Source organism: Cervus elaphus, chromosome 27 (assembly GCF_910594005.1).
Source record: "Cervus elaphus chromosome 27, mCerEla1.1, whole genome shotgun sequence".
Taxonomy (NCBI): domain Eukaryota; kingdom Metazoa; phylum Chordata; class Mammalia; order Artiodactyla; family Cervidae; genus Cervus; species Cervus elaphus.
In genome coordinates, this window is record NC_057841.1 from 38,177,272 (window position 1) to 38,184,178 (window position 6,907).

General features: G+C 46.9%; 1 protein-coding gene across 1 annotated transcript in view; it reads right to left on the bottom strand.

The window, feature by feature from the left end:
• GREB1L (GREB1 like retinoic acid receptor coactivator) overlaps positions 1–4,317 on the bottom strand; it is a 243,099-nt gene extending 238,782 nt beyond the window's left edge. The window contains exon 1 of the mRNA XM_043889229.1: positions 4,211–4,317. The gene's annotated coding sequence lies outside the window, so the exon portion shown is untranslated. The remainder of the gene's footprint in view (positions 1–4,210) is intronic.
• Positions 4,318–6,907: the final 2,590 nt, after the last annotated feature.

Below are 6,907 nucleotides of genomic sequence, written 5' to 3' on the forward strand. Positions count from 1 at the left end.
GGAACTCCAGAACTAACAAGGGCATGCTTTTGTGGAGTCTAAATTACCTTGACTGTATAAGAACTCAAGTCAGAGGATGTAACTTCATTACCCACTGGTAGCCAAAAAATAACATGATTAGCGATCAGGAAACTTTCTCTCTCTGATCTTTTCGCCCCTCCATTTTAGGAAGCATTCCTAGCCAAAATCCACCAATTTGGATCACAGTAATGCTAATTAATAAAAATCAGTCCTTCGAGGGAAGAGAGGATTGCATTTTCACTTAAATGGGATTGATAGAGAACACTATCCATTCATTTTAACAGCCATATTTTTAAGAATAATGGATAAAATCCACCATCAATTGAGAATACAAGAAAACTACAACTAATCTGAAAGAAATCATTGGAAGATTTGGTTCACTCATTAGTGTTGTAACTGACCTGTCCTATTGGCCTGTCTTGTTCAGAATGGCTAAGGTGATGAAATTCCCACCTCTCCAAGTAGAAAACTGTAGCAATACAGTTGAAAAAAAAATTACCTCTCACCTCACAGAAAATCAAAGAAATGCAAATCAAAACAAACAGATACAATTTTACACTGATCAAATTAGTCACAATAACATAAATGTTTAAAATAAGTACACATAAATAAGCATAAATTTATGTAATCCTTCTGGAAAGTAATTTGGAGATTACAAGAAATCAGGAAATTTCCTAATTAAAAAAGAGCTAACATTTACATGTGTAAATGCTTTTTACATGTATTACTGCTTTTTTATCTTAACCATATCAAGAGCTATTTCTACACCTACTTTACAGATTAGGAAGCTCTGAGAAAATAAGTTACTTGCCCAATATTGCCCATAAGGGATGGAGCTATGTTTTGGACACAGAACCTTTAATTTTGGACCCCAACTATTTAGAACTACACTGTATTACCTCTCTAGGGAAACAATTTAAGTTTGTTTGTTTGTTTTAAAGAAGAAGGTCACATTCATAAGGGTAGCCATTATATTTTTTAAAAAACTGGAAAATCATAAAACAGAGAAAGAGCTAAGTAGATTATGATACAATAAACTAATTGTAAACAGTAGAAAGTAAATTATAGAAAACTATTTATAAAAAATCAGAGTAAACATGTACAATATGATAAAACATTTGTAAAAATACATATTCACATGGTAAGGATGGGAAGGAAGCTGGACAAAACCAAAAACAATTCCATCTTAGAAGAATTTCATTTCTTTTGCTTTTGTTAGTTTTGTCAATAAAGATTACTTTCAGCACCCTTACAAATCTAACCTTCTAGTTCATATTCTTATCACCCCAATTGAACAACTCCTAAAACTTCACTATAATGTACTTATATTACAGATATTCAAACTAAATATATCATATCCTTTGTTGTTGACTGAATCTTCAAAGTATGAGATCTCTTTCTTTAACAAGAATGATTTCTGTAATCGCCACTTACAGTGTACTTTTGAAACCCTTAACTGAGATGATATGTAGTGACTAAACTCACCTAACTCTTTTACTGTCATAACTTTGAAATCACTCCTTGGCTCCCTGCACCCCTCTAGGAATTTGCAATTGCAGGTGTCTTAGAGATTAGAAAAGTTTCCTACTAAGAACATGATCTCTAAGTGAATATTTATAAAGTCACTAAAATAGCTTGACTATAAGGATTATTCATATTCTAAATACTTTTGAGAATCGCTAATTAAATTAGGTAAAGTTCCTTTGAAGTAGGTCAATGAACTTTATTTCCACTTTACAAAGAAAAGTAAGAGTCTAGTAAGAGTAATTTCCCTAAAAATGGCACCATGAGCTGTGAAGAAAATTCACTCTCCTTAGCCATACAAGGTGATACACAGAGGGCCACTCAGGGTTCGACCTTTTTCAGTAGCATAAACAGACATTTTGTGGGAAAATAAAGTAGCTGTTCTCCAGATATCAATCTCATAAAAGCAGGAATGTTGTTTAAACATCTCAACTTCTTTATGAATCTACCATTTAGGATTTTTTTTTTTTTTTTGCCACTCCACTAATACTCACAGATCCAACTGGTTTATCCTTACCCAGTCTTAGGACACCTACAGAACTACCATTTTACCAAAAATCACAGAATTTTGGAGTTAGAATGAGGCTCAGAAGCCACATGGTTCAATTCCTTTATTTAACTGGGGGAGGAAACAAAAGCATTTCTTAGAAAGTCAGTTGATTTAGGCAGTTTATGGCAAATCCAAGCCTGAAACTAACAGATATGACCAAATGTCTTAACCTTGGCCTTCATACTATTGAAATTTTTATACTATCTCGTGTCAGCGGCAGTATTCATATGTCCTTTCAGTGTCTTCAGATATGTGCTGTGCTGGATAGAACAGCTATAGTTCTCATTCTCTACTTCATAAAGAGCTCCGAAATGGAAGAAAAATCAAAGATTATAAATAACAAAGCTTATAAAAACCAAAAGAAACTGGTGATGGAGGTAACCGTTTAATAGTTCTGCTTTGCACTGAATGCTTGTTCTAAGATTTTTAGCATTCTAACTGATAAGTGCCTTAGGCCAAATGAAAGGGTCTAACATCGTAAGTGAATATCAAATTAAGATTCATCACCACTGAGATGCAGTTCAGTCTTACATATCCAGTTCCTTTCATCCTCTATTTCCACAATGTAATTCCATTCTAACAGAAGGTTTATAGAAAGATGTACAACAGAGGAGAGTGGTTGCATCTGGATGGAGGGAGGACTACGGCATTAGGGGTATGGGTCTCTGAGACAGGGCATATTTTACACTGGTGTTTGAAATTTTCATCCTACGCATATAACTTTCCAATATTCATTAATTAAATCTTTCCCTTGAAACACATGCCTACATGCACGTAAATCCTAATACTATTTTAATAAAACAATTATTTAAATTTTTCTCTATCTGAAGTTTTCAGTATTGCGATTTGTAAAACTACATAGAGATATTCCGAAAGGGAAAAACAAACACAGTTCCAAAACTCAAAAGAGAATTCCAGGATTTAAAGTACCCCTCCCCCGCAAAAAAAAAGATGTACAGAGGAAGGGAAGGTTTCTACAAGGGGCATTTCATTCAAAAAAAAAACCTTTTGAGGACAAACTCTTCCCCATCTTTAAATAGCTAGATTTTTAAAAAATGAGATTTCAGTGGGATTTCCCACCTCCCGGGCGAGGTGGAGGGAGGACAAATTAAAACGTGGTTTCTGTCTTCTCCACCGGGGCCAGAGGGCCGCGGTGGTGAAGGACCTTTCATCAGTCACGCAACCGGAGGAAAGGAACCGATCGAGGAGGTGTTTCTCCGGGTTCCCTCCGCCCTCGCGGGCGAACCCGGCTCTGGACCCGACGTGGGCTCCGGCGGACTGATCCGCCCCATGAACTGCATCGGAACCGAGCGTTCCTTTTTCCCGGAAGACGGACTGAGGAATTGATGAACTTTAACAAACCGCCTCCGCATCCCTCGCGTCCCTCTCCATCCCCGGCCCTGCACACACCGCTCCGCGCCGTCCGCTCGCTTCAGGTCAGCTGTCAACACAACCCTTTGTGTCTCCGTCAGCACAAGAGGGGTCCCCAGCCCCTCACAGAGAAATTCGAACGTTGGCCGGAGGACACGCGCGCGCGCGCCCGTGGCCGAGTGACATTTCGTGCCGAGCCGCCCGGGCACCCCGGGCAAACGCCCGGCCATCGCCGGACGCTCCCAACTTTCCCCCCGGGGCTCGGCTCTCTCCATCCTCGCGCGTCACCTCAGTGCCTCCCTACCTGTCGCCCCCCACCCGGAGCCCGGGAGAACCCCCTCGGCGGCCCGCGGGCTCCAGGAGACGCTCCCGAGGGGCGCTCGCCGCCTCCCGCAGCCCCTCGGCTCGGGCTCCCTCTCTCCCGCCACAAAGGCGGCGGTGACAGGCCTCTGGCCTTGGGGCGCGGACCGCACGGGCTGGGTCTCCTCGTGAGGCTGGGGGCTGGCACGGGCGCCCGGCCTCGCCGCACAAACGCAGAGGCGCTCACGCCCCGCGCTCCGCCCGGCTAGCCCTCCGGAAAAAGTCAGCCGCGCGCCGGCCCGCGCAGGCAGGGTGTGCACAGCCCGCCAAAGGGCAGCGCCGGCGGGGCAGCGGCGCGCGCTCGCGCCGGGCGGGCCACCTCTCATCACCCCCGCCCCCGCGCCCCGCCGCCTCCCCGCGCCCCGAGTCCCCGCAGCCGCTCACCTGGCCCTGGCAGCGCGCGAGGACCGGGGGTGGCCCTCGCCTGGGTCGGGGCTCGTCTCCCCACCCCCAGCCGGGTGGCGGCGCCGCGCTCCGCTCGCTCGGCCGCGCTCCTCCGAGGAGCTAGCGCCGCCGCTGGCTGGCGTCTGTGTGTGCCGGGCAAGCCGGCCGCGCGCCCAGGTTCCTGGGGCGGAGCGAGGCAGCGGCCTCCGCGGCCGGAGGCGGATTCCTCAGGTGCGGCCCCTCCCGCTTCCCCCGGACCTCGGCGGCGGCGGCGGGGACCCCCGGGGCCCCCCCGCTCCGCCCCGCCTATCGGCAGACCGCCCTTCCAGGCGCCCCCTTCCCTGACCCTGGCGGAGTGCAGTGGGGAGTGGGCGCGCGGACCCCCGCCCCGGGTGAATCCCCTCGCCCCGGGGGCTCGCGCCTCCATTCCCAAACTCGTACGGCTCCCGGGGCGGGACGTGTGTGGCCACTGCGGGGACGTGTATGTCCACTGCGGGGAGCGAGGGGTCTTCTCGGGAGGAGGACTGTCCCCCACAAACGCCCCCGGGGCGGCTGACGGGCTCAGCTGAGAAGAAAAATTATTTTCTCGCCGATTCCACCTTCATTCACAGAGTGCTTTCGCCTCTCTGCGGGATTGCTTTCTCTGTCCGCTGGACGGCGGCGAAAGGGCCCTAAGCGTGAGCTCGAAGTGGGCGATCGGGGGTCGAAACCCTTCGGCCTTTTGCTTGAAGTGGGGCTGGGGGGTGGGGCGGGGACGGGACGCGCACAAAACCCAAGTGACACCCGCCCTCCGCCCGGAGCTCCGGCCGGATCTTCCTGGACACCTCCCAAACAAGCATGCTGCCTCCGGCCTGCTCGCCCCGGGACCCGAGCCTTCCCGGGCCTCCAGGGCTGCTCCGACCGACCGCGGGGCCTCGACGGGGCGGCGGGGGCAGAGCTTCTGCAGAGATGCTTGGGCCCCGCGGTGACAGATGTGGCTCCATTCTTCACAGCTGGTGGGTTTTGTGATTAGAGCTGGAGCTCATTTATTTTTTAAACGATCATTGTGGCCAGAGATGGGCGATCAGACGCCTTTGCTGGATGGCCCACACTGGAAGAAGCCGCTCCAGGCTGGATGTGATGGGAGAGTCTAGCTAAAAGCTGATCTATTTGCCGTGCCTTTGGGGCCAGCATAGCCCGGGGTAGGTCAACCGATCGGTGGCTGTGGGGAACGGACCGCGGTGCCAGGCCCCAGGCGGGTTGGTTATCAGTCTCGAGAAGGTATTATTGTCAGTCACAGTTTAAAGACAGCTTCAATTAAAGCAGATCTCATACGATCTCTAAGTCAGTACGTTTTGTTTGCTCCTCTTGCCTTTTTTTTTTTTTTTTAAGAACCGAAATGCATTTCCTCCTCCCTCTCCCCATTTCTCTTTTTGTCCATACAGAGGGGACTGACTGGAAGTCTGAAGTCACCAGACAATAACTCAAGGGATAGTTCAGTTGTGGCTTGCAAAAAGTAAGCGATTTGTTTGTGATTTGGATTTGTCTTCTCTTCCTCCTCTACTGGGAACACAAGCCCAAGTACCATTTTTTTAAATCGTTTTGTTCCATGTGGGAATAAGGACTAGATATGTTTTTTGCCTTGCTTTACAATTGAATCCTCATTGTCCAGTCTTTTAAAACACATAAGAACACTTTTCTTTGCCATGAGGGTAGGAGCCATGTCTCTCTCCGTCACGGTCTGTAATGCCACTGTCCTAGATCTTGCACACAATGCAGGCTTAGTGAATGAGATCAATGCGGTTTTTAAATAACTACAATACAGAAAGGTGCCGCTGATTAGCAGCATTAAAGCTCAAGGTATCAAACAGGAATCAAATGTTCACAAACTCAACTTGAGAACTGGCCATATATGTGGGAAAGATTGTGAGTAGAAACTTAAAATTTCAAGTTCACCTCCATGCATAAAAACTAAGCTCATGAGAGGTTAAAGCAAGTAACCATCTTTTGAAAAACCCAGTCTGTCACAGGGTTGGTAGAGTTGAGGAGGGAAACACCTTCCATTTTAAAGATAAGGAAACAGGGAACAATGAGCAGCTTTTATGTAAAACCACAGTGCAGTTTTCTCTTAGTTTAGTTCAAGGACCATTTGTTGAGCATCACACACACTAAACTCTGAAGATGTGAAGGTAAATTTGGCACAGTTGCTCAAGAACCTTAGACCAATATTACAGAACTCTGGTATTCATTCTCCATTCTTTCAACAAATATTTATTGAGCACCTACTGTGAGCCAGATGGCGAAGTGAGAGCTGGTAATTCATCAGTAAACAAAACAAGTCCCTAACAAGGTTAAAAAGTTAGTGATGGTAATCTATCTATATTCTGGAAGTTTGAAAATGTTTCAGTATCCCTTTCATTAAATAACACTCCCTTGCTTTGAATTTATTTGTGTATATGTCTTGTCTCCTTTTTGAGGTTTATGTATTCTTCCTCATGTCCAGTAGACTTCTGTGATTATAAAATATGACAGAATCAGAACTTCGCTGGTGGTCCATTGGCTAAGACTCTAAACTCCCAGTATAGGGGGCCTGGGGTTCTACCCCTGGTGGGGAAACTAGATCCCACATGCCACACTGAAGAGTTTGCATGCCACAACTAAAAATTCCACACACTGCAGTGAAAGATTCCGCATGTTGCAACTAAGACCCAGCACAAT